We start from the raw sequence: 13,858 nt of genomic DNA on the forward strand, positions 1-13,858 counted from the left end.
AATCACTTGTTCTTTCTATAGATTTGTATGTTCTGAATATATCATGTAAAGTGAATCATATGATCTTTTACATCTTGTTTCTTTAACTTAATGTGATACTTTTAGGGTTATCAATAAATATCATCAATAACACATTTTTGTGAGTAATTCAAGGTGGTGGCCATGTCAGAGGAACAGCAGGTGACAATTGACTTCAGGGGATTGGCCCACCCAGGAAACAAAACCCTAATGGGTGACTCTCAGATAGGCAAGGCCCTAAGAGCCTTAGCCCCAGAATGTGTCTTGCTACTCCTACTTCTGCTCCTTCACATGTTTACCACTGTCATCTTTCTCTGGTGTGAATGGGTGTGGGGAGATTCCCACTGCCTGTAATGTATTGTGTTTTACTTGTGGAAATATTCCACTCTACTGGGTATTTTTACCTGTGAATTATCACTAAGGTTATTTTTCCTAAGGTTATTATCTCTAATTGATAATAATAACATCAGGTTAAATACAGTTTTGATGATAGCAAATGAATTCAAGGAAGTGCCACACAGCTAGGGCCTATGAGTTTCACTTAAGGATCTGTACAGATCACAGTTTGGGCTAATGATTAAGGCAAACAATTGAGTCCCAGGAGTCAGGTTGTCTCAAGTTCTTTTACTCTTGATATTGAAAGATTCATTCACAGATTTCAATGTGTATCATAGCTGAAACAAATCCTAAAAGTAACCTCAGGTTCGATTCAGATGTCTTGATAACAGCTTTGGATTGAAAAACCCTAGAAAACAATCTAATGTTCACAAGGACACAGAGCTGAGGGATATATCCATTACAGTTAGGGGTCAAAAACAAAGCAGCCCAATTATTATATGCTGATGTACCTTCCTTGCTAGGATTGGTTGGTCATCAAAGATAACGATTAATTCTTTGTAATCATTTCTTCCCTCAATCTCCTGTTATAAAAAACTGAGTTGGTATGCACCCCAAAGATTTAAAGTAGAGGGGAGTGATTGTTTTTCATACATAAAAATTTAGGTTTATGATTCTTTTAAAATTACTTAAAAGATTACCATTCAAGATAAGTAATAATGTGATTGATTCTTTCTTTGTAACCACATTATGCAGCCTGCCAATAGAAGAACTGGCTAGGAAAGATACACTGCTTGCTCACACTCTGTTAATCTATACCAAGTTAGGTAGGTGTAAATGTATGAGGGTTCTTGGGATGATTTTGTTTTAATCATGTAGGGAATTGAAAAAGATCTTCTTTTACCTGTACTCATTATAATAACTCACTTGAAAAATAGAATGTAACCACATTATAATTTTATTATTGCCTGAAAGAATTTTGGGGGGCATGTAAGTGGTACAGGAAAAATAAAGAAGAGAATATAATAGAACAAAAAAATGTCACAAGGAAACCATCAATAGAGTGTGTGTATATTTTCACTTATTCCCTAAAATAAAACAGTATTAGTTCCCTGATTCCATGGATCTCCACTGGGCTCTTGAATTGTATTCAGTTGTATGGATAAACCATTTAATTTTTCTATAATTAAATTAATGAATATTTAAGTGGTATTTCTATTTAAAGTTCTGGTAAGACTGATAGCTATCAGTTCCACAAGCTGAATGTTTCATCAGCTCCTGTTTTGCACTGAGGGCCAACACAACTGTAGATCCACTGGTCTCCAGTCCACATGGGAAGGCTAAAGGATCCTTGCTTACATTTCTCTCTATACCACCTGCCTTAAGGTACTGCTGATTTACAGGTGAATCTTCTCTCTCTTATTTCTTCCTCAAAATGGTATTATAGACTCCCAAAGACAGACTTTGTAGTTTGTTTCATATCCACTAAATTTGAAATTAAAAATAACTCTTAAAATTTGGCATATTGTCAACATGACACACAGCAATGCCCTATGTTTGCATGATTATTTTCTTAAAAGAGACAATAAGAAAGTAAACTTTTTGTATAGCCTATTATAGCCATCCCAGAGTTAACATCAAAAGGTCTAATAATTGTTCTCCCAGAACAGATGGCAGTATTTCCTCAGGAATATTGGGTCTTTTTGTTTATTTGTTTCTCAAAAACAATGTCTCTGTGTGGACTTGTCTGTTGTGGAAGAAGGAAAATTAAATAAAGATAGAAATTTAGGGTAGAGGAGAATGAGAAGTAAAATAGGGAGGAAATCAAGGAGAAGATGAAATAGAAAGAAGAGTATATGGAGTAGTAGAATTATAAATAATGGGGTTGGGGTGGAGAAGAACAATGAGAAGAGGAGGAGAAAAACATCACGAAACACCATAGGCAGAAATGTAACCCAAAATGTAAAACAGTTGATTGAAGAAATTGAAGGGACAAATACATATAGATATGAGTCATTTTAAATTACTTTGTTAAGATATGCATATTACAAAAATTAGTCATGTATTTGATATATTTTCTACCATAGCTTTGATTTACAGAAATAAAAAAGTAATCCTCAAGTGGATTTTATCCAGACTAGATTTTATGTCAACTTGACATAAGCAATAGTCATTTTGGAAGATGGAACCTCTTGAGATAATCTGCCCCTAACAGATTGATCTATTGTCAAGACTGTAGTGCACTTTGTTGATTGAAAATTGATGATGTGAAAAGTGATGTCATGGTCAGTGTTGAGGCAGGCTCACTAGTGGGTAGGAGATCTTGAGTTTTATAAGAAAGATGATGGAGAAAGCCATAACAAGCAAGGCAATAAGCAACACTTCCCCACCCCCATGACTTCTTTATTAGTTCCTGCCTCTGGTTCCTGCACTGCTTTCTTTTGATAATGAACTGCAGGCTGTAGAATGAAACAAACTCTTTACTCACCAATTTGCTTTTAGTCATGGTGTTTTATCACAGTTACAAAGACCCTAACTAAAATAGAAATTGGTATCAGGTTGCCAGATCCTGCTGTCAGTGACCTGATTATGTGTTTTGGGGAACATTGTGGAAGGACTTCAGAAGACTGAGGTGGAAAATTCAACAAGTACTCAGAGCTCAGTTGGCTATTATCTGGTAGGGTTGGATGATAAGAGTAGAGAGAAATGAAGAGGAAGGAGTTCTGCCTTGTGAAGTTTCAGAGGAAAATTTGAGTGCCTTTACAGACTCTATATTACTGTTATATAAAGTATATCTGTGTATCCTGCTTTCAAACATGTAATTAAAAAAGACCTTCACATTCTGTATTTTATAAAGACTCATTTATAGCTATTCAATAATTTGAATTATGTATCTATGGTTGTACAACTCTACATTTTGTTTCTCTGTAATGGTCTTCATTTGTAGCAAAGATGCTTCCTTAATAAGGGGTAAGAACTATATTTATCTATGGGTAAAAGACAAACATATAGAGTATAGTTAGGTATTATGCTGGTAAAGTAAATGGTGGCTTTAGGTTCTTCTCCAAGATTCACGACTTCACTAGCTATGGTTAGTTGGCTAGTTTTTCAGTATCAGGTATTATTACCCTATTATTGAGTGACTCTTATGTTCATTTAAAGTGTTGTTTTATGTCACTAATGTTTATGTGCCTTTACTGCACCATTAGTATTATTGTGCTATGGTGATTGATGCTATAGTTCAACAGCATCATATCAGGTTTGGAATATTGGTTGCTTCCCTCTTTGGAAGCTTGAATGGTGCATTCTATTAGAATGACAAATGGTCCTCATGTACCAGGAATTCATGTCAAATTCAGCTTATGGGCATCTGTACCCTATGTATGATATGCATAATATCTTTGCCATTTGGGACATAACTTCTACCTCTGAGAGTCAAACAAGGAGAATATCAGTAATTAGTAATTTTGTGGGATCACTTGGATAACCCTGAACAAAATAGGGACTACATTTAAAAGAGCTGATATTTTAGAAAGACTTAAAAATTTTACAAAAATTTTGAAATTTTACAATGACTTTGGACTTTTACAGACTGGATATTTTGGAGATGTTTTAGATATTTTGGAGAGGATTCAAATGTTGAAAGAATCTTTGGATGTTTTTAAAAGACAATTTTTAAAATTATTTCTATTTCATATTATGATATTAATATGAGATCTTGTAGACAATATAAGAAAAGTTACACAGATTAATGATATGTTTGTCAAGGTTTCAAGGCATATATTGTGCATGTCCACTTGAAAAGCTGTAGTCATTTGGGAAGAGGGAACCTCAACTGAGAAAATTGTCCTATCAAATTGATCTGTGAGCAAGGCATGGCACATTTTCTTGATTGATGATTGATGTTTGTAGGACCCAGATCACCAGAGATGGCACCATCCTAGGCCTGGTAATCCTGGGTGCTAAAAATAAAGTAGCAGATTCAGTTAGACATAAGGAGTAAGCCAATAAGTAACATGCCTCCTTTGCTTTTGAACAAGCTCCTGCTACAGGTTCCTACCCTTTCTCATTTCCTGCCCTAACATCCCACTCAATGGAGTGTGACATAAAAGTTGAAACCTGAAGTAAACACTTGCATCCACAAGTTATTTATGGTCATTATGTTTTATCACAATGTTAGAAACAATAACTAAGCTACATAAAGAACCATCAAAGTTCCCAAGTGCAAAAAGGAATAAAAATTTACCCAAAAACTATAGTGACTGAATCAACCTCAAACTAGCATTAGTGACAAACTACAGACAAAACCACACAATAGAAGCCTCCAAGTTAAACCCTTGCCATTAGATTTTCAGTAAATATGCCAAGAACTTCTTAGAATAGATGCCAAGAAAAAGAAGCAGCAAGGGGCCCTTCATCAAGTGGCAGTGAAGGACTGAAGATGGAGCTCCATGTAGCAGAATCATGGGAGATTCCTGCAACAGTGCAAAAATAATAATATAATGTTATAATTATCATTATTAACCATGATGATGATAACAATGATAAGAAAAATTCACTTGCAGAGTAACACATAAACAATATTAAATTCAAAATGCCTGAAAAACAAATGCAGTTCCTGAAATTAAGAAACACCTAGACAAAAAGAGGGGGAAATGTCTAAGATGTCAAGGTAGAAATTATTTTTAAAGATTTCTGAGTACAGGAAAAAACAAAAATGGACAAAAGTTTGGTTACACCAAATAAAAAATTGTCCTTACAATGAAAGAAACTATCAACAAAGTAAAGAATCAACTCATAAGTTGTATCTATAATTATGCATCTGAAAATAAGTTAAGTAAAAAATGTAAAAGGAACTCAAATAAATACCTAGCAAAAAATGTCCAATTTTAAGATCAGTGAAATATTTTAGGAACCATTTGTCAGAAAAGTACAAATATGAAAGACATGTAAAAATTTTCTCAGTGGAGGCTGGAGAGATGGCTCAGAAGTTAAGAGCACCGGCTGCTCTTCCAGAGGTCCTGATTTCAATTCCCAGCAACCACATGGTGGCTCACATCCATCTAAAATCAGATCTGGTACCCTCTTCTCGTGTACAAATATACATGGAAGCAGAATATTGTATACATAATAAATAATTTTTTCAAAAATGTTCTCAGTGTTAGTCAAAATATAAGAACACATCCAACAACTGGAAAACCAATATAACACCACCAGAGTCTAGGGACTCTACACCAGCAAAACATGAACATCCCAACATGGAAGAAGCAGAAGAGAACAACCTTAAAAACAAATTCATGCAGGTGAAAGAGAAAATAAGAGAGGAAATCAGAATATCCTACAGAGAAATGGAAGAAAAGACAAACCAAAAGATGCAAGAAATCAAGGAAAGCCAAAAAAAAAGCCAAGAAAATACAATTAAACAGCTGAAGGAAACAGTTTAGGACCAGAAAACTGAATTAGAGACAACAAAGAAAACACAAACTGAGGGAATGCTGGAAGTGGAAAGCCTTAGCAAACAATTAGGAACCACAGATGCAAGCACAACCAACAGAATACAAGAGATGGAAGACAGAATCTCAGACGCTGAGACAAACTAGAGGAATTAAACTCATGAAGCAAAGGAAATCTGAAGTCTAACAAATCCAAAACACAAAATATCCAGTAAATATTGTACACTGTGAAAAGACCAAACCTAAGGATAATAGGTATAGAAGAAGGTGAAGAAACCCAACTCAAAGATGCAGAAAACATATTCAACAAAATCATAGAAGAAAACTTTCCCAACCTAAAGAAAGACATGCCAATGAAAGTACAAGAAGCCTTCAGAACACCAAATATAGTGGACCACAAAAGAAAGTCCCCTAGTAACATAATAATTAAAACACCAAGCATACAGAATAAAGAAAAAATATTAAGAGCAGCAAGGGGAAAAGGCCAAGTAACTTATAAAGGCAAATCTATCAGAATTACACCAGACTTCTCCATGGAAACTCTGAAAGAAGAAGGACCTGGATAGATATTCTACCAACTCTGAGAGAACACAGATGCCAGCCCAGACTATTATACCCAGCAAATCTTTCAATCACTATAAATGGAGAAAACAAGATAATCAAGGACAAAACCAGATTTAAAAAATATTTAACCACTAATCCAGCCCTACAGTAAGTACTGGAAGGAAAACTCCAACCTAAAAAAAACTAACTACACTCACATAAACATAGGCAATAGATCATCCCACTCTACAAAACCACAAAATAAAAGGCAGGTTAACTCCACATAAAATACCAGTACCAACAACAAATCAAAAACAAACAAGAATAAACACTCAATGGACCTTAATTTCCCTCAATACTAATGTTCTTAACTCGCCTATAAAAAGACACAGGCTAACAGATTGGATACGAAGACAGAATCCATTCTTCTGCTGCATATAAGAAACACACCTTGAATGCAAAGACAGACATTACCTCAGAGTAAAGGGTTGGGATAAGATACTCCAATCAAATGGACACAAGAAATGAGCTGGGGTAGCTATCCTCGTATGTAAAAGTTAGATTTCAAACTAAAAATCAATCAAAAGGGATGAAGAAGGTCATTTCATATTCATCACAGGAAAAAATCCATCAGAAAGAAGTCTCAATTCTAAACATCTATGCCCCAAATACAAAGGCACCAACATTCATAAAAGAAACATTATTAAAATTCAAATCACAATTAAGGCCTCACACGGTTATAGTGGGAGACTTCAACATCCCACTCTCACCACCGGACAGGACCACCAGACAGAAACTTAACAAAGAGACAAAGGAACTAACAGAAGTTATGACTCAATTGGCATTAACAGACATTTATAGAACTTTCTATCCAAACACAAAAAAATATACATTCATTTCAGCATCACATGGAACCTTCTCAAAAATCGACCACATTCTGGGCAACATAGCAAACCTCAACAGGTACAAAAAATTGTAATAATCCCCTGTGTCTTATAAAACCACCCTGCTTTAAAATTAGAAATAAAACACGAATCAAAGTACAGAAAACCTACCAACTCATGGAAATTGAACAACATGCAATTGCAACATTCCTGTGTCAAGGAAGAAATAAAGAAAGAAATTAAAGACTTCCTAAATTTCGATGAAAATGTTGACACAACATACCCAAATGTATGGGATACTTTGAAAGCAGTACAAAAAGGAAAGTTCATAGCTCTAAGTACTCACATGAAGAAACTAGAGAATACACAGACCAGATATTTGACATCACAGCTGAAAGCTCTAGAAAACATGGAAGCAAATTCACCCTGGAGGAACAAATACTCAAACTGAGGGCAGAAATCAATACAGTAGAAACAAAGAAAACAATTCAAAGAATCAATATAACACAGAGTTGGTTCTTCGATAAAGTCAACTAGATAAACAGTTATCCAAACTAACCAAAATGCAGAGAGAGATCATGCAAATTAACAAAATCAGAAATGAAAAGGGGGACATAACAATGGACACTGAGGAAATCCAGAGAATCTTCAAGTCATACTTTGAAAATCTGTACTCCACAAAATTTGAAAATTTAAAGGAAATGGACAATTTTCTGGACAGTTATCACTTACCAAAATTGAAACAAGAACAGATAAGCAACTTAAACAAACCTATAACCTCTAAGGAAATAGAAGCATTCATCAAAAGTCTCCCAAACAAAAAAAGAAGCCTGGGGCCAGATGGATTCACTGCAGAATTCTACCAAAATTCAAAGAAGTGATAATACCAATACTCCTCAAATTGTTTCACAAAATAGAAGCAGAAGGGACATTGCCAAACTCTTTTTATGAGGCTACAATAAACTTGATACCCAAGCCACACAAAGACACAACTAAGAAAGAGAACTACAGACCAATATCCCTCATGAACATTGATGCAAAAATTCTCAATAAAATCCTGGCAAATTGAATACAAGATCATATCAGAGAAATCATCCACCATGATCAAGTAGGCTTCATCCCAGGGATGCAAGGATGGTTCAACATATGAAAATCCATCAATGTAATCCACCATATAAACAGACTGAGGAAAAAAACCACATTATCATCTCACTAGATGCCGAAAAAGCCTTTGACAAAAATCCAACAACCCTTCATGATAAAGGTCTTGTTGAAATCAGAGATAACAGGAACATACCTCAACATAATAAAAGCAATATACAGCAAGCCGACAGCAAAGATCAAATTAAATGGAGAGAAACTCAATGCAATTCCTCTAAAATCAGGTACAAGACAAGGCTGTCCACTTTCTCCATACCTCTCCAATATTGTCCTTGAAGTTCTAGCTAGAGCAAAAGAAAACAAAAGAAGATCAAGGGAATAAAAATCATAAAGGAAGAAGTCAAACTTTCACTATTTGTAGATGATATGATAGTCTACATTAGGGACTCGAAAAACTCTACCAGGGAACTCCTACAGCTGATAAACACATTCAGCAAAGTGGCAGAATACAAGATTAACTCAAAAAAAATCTGTAGCCCTAATATATACTGATGACACATTAGTGGAGAAAGAAATCAGAGAAACATCACCCTTTACAATTGCCACAAACAACATAAAATACCTTGGGCTAACACTAACCAAAAACATGAAAGACCTGTACTATAAGAATTTTGAGTCTCTAAAGAAAGAATTTAAAGAAGATATCAGAAAATGGAAAGATCTCCCATGCTCTTGGATAGGTAGGATCAATATAGTAAAAATGGCAATCTTGCCAAAAGCAATCTACAGATTCAATGCAATCCCCATCAAAATGCCAACACAATTCTTCACAGACTTCGAAAGAACAATTCTCAACTTTATATGAAGAAACAAGAGACCCAGGATAGCCAAAACATCCTTGTACAATAAAGGAACTTCTGGAGGCAGAGAGACTTCAAGCTCTATTACAGAGATATTGTCCTGAAAACAGCTTGGTATTGGCACAAAAATAGACAAGTAGGCCAATGGAATAGCATTGAAAACCCTGATATTAACCCACACACCTATAAAAATCTGATTTTTGACAAACAATCCAAATTTATAAGATGGAACAAAGAGAACGTCTTCAACAAATGGTGCTGGCATAACTGGTTGCAGACATGTAAAAGCCTGCAGTTAGACCTATCGCCTTGCACAAAACTTAAGTCAAAATGGATCAAAGATCTCAACATATATCCAGCTACACTGAACCTATTAGAAGACAAAGTGGGAAATACGGTTGAACTAATTGGTACAGGAGACCACTTCCTGAACATTACACCAGTAGCACAGACACTGAGGTCAACAATTGATAAATGGGACCTCCTGAAACTGAGAAGCTTCTGTAAGGCAAAGGAGACAGTCAGCAAGACAAAACAGCAGCCCACAGACTGGGAAAAGATATTCACCAACCACACATCTGACAGAGGGCTGATCTCCAAAATATAAGAGAATTAAGAAGCTAGTCTACAAAACACCAAATAATCCATTAAAAAGTGGGGTACAGAACTAAATAGACAATTCTCAATAGAGGAATCTAAAATGGCTTAAAAACACATAAGAAATTGTTCAACATCCTTAGCCATCAGGGAAATTCAAATCAAAACAACTCTGAGATACCATCTTACTCCTGTCAGAATGGCTAAAATCAAAAACACCAATGACAGTTCATGTTAGAGAGGATGTGGAGAAAGGGGAACACTTCTCCACTGCTGGTGGGAGTGCCAACTTGTACAGCCACTTTGGAAGTCAGTATGGCGACTCCTCAAAAAAATGGGAGTCTACCACAAGATCCAGCCTTTCCACTCTTAGGCATATACCCAAAATAAGCACATTCATACAACAAGGACATCTGTTCAACGATGTTCATAGCAGCACTATTTGTAATAGCCAGAAACTGGAAGCAGCCTAGATGCCCCTCAACTGAAGAATGGATAGAGAAAATGTGGTACATTTACACAATGGAGTACTACTCAGCGGGAAACGACAATGGAATCTTGAAATTTGCAGGAAAATGGATGGATCTAGAAGAAACCATTCTGAGCAAGGTAACCCAATTGCAAAAAGACAAATGATATGTACTCACTCATATGCAGATTTTAGACATAATGTAGGGATTACCAGCCTTCAATCCACACTGCCAAAGAAGCTAATAAACATGGAGGTCCCTAAGAGAGACATACATGGTCCCCTGGAGAAGGGGGGATGTTCAAGATCTACTGAGCAAATTGGGAGCACAGGAAGATGGAGGAAGGACCTAGAAAAATGAGAAGAGGAGAAGAGGAGGGATGCCGAGGACATGAGGGAGCAGAAAGTATGAGTCAATCGAAGAATACACGATAACAAGAATGGAGATATCATAATAGAGGGAGACATTTTTGGTTTACAGAGAAATCAGGCACTAGGGAAATGTCTGGAGATCTACAAAGATGACACAACCTAACTATCTCAGCAACGGAGGAGAAGCTACCTTAAATGCCCTCCCCTGATTATGAGATTGACGACTGACTTACATGCCTACATCCAGCAGCTGGTGGAAGTAGAAGCAGACACCCATAACCAATCATTGATCTGAACTGGAACCCAGATGCAGAGAAGGACCAGTGAAGAGCACAGTGTTCCAGACCACGCTGGTGAAACCCACAGAAACAGCTGACCTGAACATCCAGGAACTCTTGCTCCCCAGTCTGATAACTAGAATACCAGCATGGGACTGATCCAGACCCAAGGAACATGGGTTTCTGTGAGGAAACCTCAGAAATCTATGGGACCTCCTATAGAAGCCCAATATTTATCCCTAGCATAGGTGTGGACTTTGGGAGCCCATTCCATATAGAGGAATACTCCCTGAGCCCTGACACATGAGGGTGGGCCTAGGCCCTATCCCAAAAGATACGAAAGACTCTGATGACACCCTATTGAAGGCCTCACCATCCAGGGGGAGTAGAAAAGATATGTGACAGATAAGGTTTCAGTTGTGGGGGGGGGTAGGGGAGGACAGGTGGGAGAAGGGAACTGGGTTTGTCATGTAAAACAATCCTGTTTCTAATTCAAATAAAAAAGTTGGAAAAAAAGAATGCTAATACATCCATATATATCACACTGTACAAAACTCAAGTCCAAGTGGGTCAAAGACCTCAACATACATCCAGTTATATTAAACCTGATAGAAGATAAAGGTGAATAACCTTGACCATATTGTCAAAGGAGACCATTCTTCCCGAATAGAACACCAGTAACACAGACACTAAGATTGACATTAAATGGGACCACATGAAACTAGAAAGCTTCTGTAAGATGATGAGATTCTTAATAATCTAATTTTGAGATTAGGTTATTAACACAATTAACCATTGTGTAGATACAAATTTTGACATTCAAAACTCTTTATATATTTAAATGTACCTGAAAAGCCAAAAATTATTACCTTCTTTATTCTCCATTTCCCATCTCCTTCCTCTTTGTTTTCTGCCAATAGGCTGAGAACGAGAAGCAGAACACATAATTAAATCATTTGGTCTTTGTTGGAAAAACATTCCATATTCAGTTAAGCCAAATATTCAAATAGGAATTACCCAAACTATTGAAATGTTAGAAGGAATGTGAACCACCAAAAGGGGAGTATATTCACTATTTAGAGTATTATCCTGACTAACACAGAGGTGGAAAGAAGAGGTAATCAGAATAATGCAATCATCATAGTGATATAAACCAGTTGCAGAAATTGAGACTATACCAGAAAGACATATGTTTAGAACAGATTTTTAAGGTGATGTAACTGAAAAGTAGAATGGGAGTGTAAAACTGGTACAGTAATAAATCTAGTTAAGAATAGAACATCCCTGTCACAATTCTGTAAACACTTCTTTTGTTCTAGAGGTTACAGAAGAAAAATGGTGCTCCTTCAGTAAAGAACATTACATTGTATTGGGGATATTTGAATATAACTCCTGCAATAGAAAAAGAAGGTAGGTTCCAGGAAATGGTCTTACAATATGTAGTACGATTACCACCTCCAGTGATCTACTCAGATTAGTACATCATCATGGCAGCCATTCTGAACCTGAACTACTTCTGCTATCAAGACAATAATTAGTTACTGCTAGGAGGGGTGTTCTGTAGGATAAAATGATAATGTTGCTTTAACCTATTGTTTTGCATGAAAAGACTTTAGAAAATCTTACAACTTCAAAACACACATGAGTTCTAGAAAGGGAAGTGCATTCAAATTATGCTTCCTTATTTGAATTTATAGCACTAAGTTGCTAATGACTTAAATTTTAGAATCTGTACAATGTGAGTCCAATAGCATCCATGTCATTGTATACACTGGACTTGACATGTTTCTCAATTGTAAAGCAGTGCTGTGATGATGCCTTGCTGTTCTTAATCATGGACAATTGTCACCTTGATTGTCACCATAAATGACAATTATATCATTATGAAAATCTTCAGAATGTCTAAGATAGTAAAATTTTAATTTTGTTTCTCCTCTTCTGTTAGGTATATAGAGTTTATCAGTTCATTTTTAGCTCTAAATAATGCCAATTAACTTAAGTACACTGTAGAGATGGGGCAATTCTATCATGATTATCTATGATAAAGTTTTACTTTTCATATTTCATAGGTATTTATAATGAAACGTCTTATGTGGTGATATATTGTTCATGATTTAATAAAGCCACTGGAGGTCAAAATGCAAAACTGACCACAACCATAGAGCCAGGCAATGCTGATACACACCTTTAGTTCCACCAGCCACAGTAATTAACTATAGATTCTGGGCAGTGGTGGCACATACCTTTAATCTCAGGACTCAGGAGTCAGGCAGATGGATTGCTGTGAGTTCAAGGCCACCCAGGGTTACACTGGAGTGAATCAATCTAAAACAGAAACAGCTCACACAAAGGAGATCACAGCACTTGGTATACCATGCATTTAATCTCAGCCCTAGAGCGGTATGTAAGATAGGAGTGGGCACTGAGTATTCATTCTCAGAGATTTATTCTCAAGCCAGAATGAGGACAGGACAGCACTTTCAGCCTGACATAGAGGTAAGAGCTAGTGTCTGGATGCTTTGCTTCTTTTATCTTCAGTTTGAACCCCAATATTTTGCTCTGGGTCTTTTATTATTTGTGATACCATCTTAGTTGGGGTTTCTATTGCTATGAAAAGACAGTATGATCATAACAACTCTTGCTGGGGGCCATGGGAGTACACAGCAGGTGACAATAGTATTTAACAGGATGACCCACCAGAAGAGTGATTTTGTGCTGCAGGGCCCACTTTGCAAGGTTGTGGGGTCACTGGCTCTAGATAACTGTTTGTCTCTGTCTGTAACTTTTCTCGTGTGCCACTAAAAACAGCTGTGGGTATTATTCCCATTTCTTGTGTGTTTATTTTTTAAAATATTCCATATACTGGACACACATAGATCTGTGGATTTTCAGAAAGCTGATTTCTGCTGAAGCTATATAATTATCATGAATAGAAATATTACTAGGA

The sequence above is a fragment of the Cricetulus griseus genome, chromosome 2, assembly GCF_003668045.3.
Source record: "Cricetulus griseus strain 17A/GY chromosome 2, alternate assembly CriGri-PICRH-1.0, whole genome shotgun sequence".
NCBI lineage: Eukaryota > Metazoa > Chordata > Mammalia > Rodentia > Cricetidae > Cricetulus > Cricetulus griseus.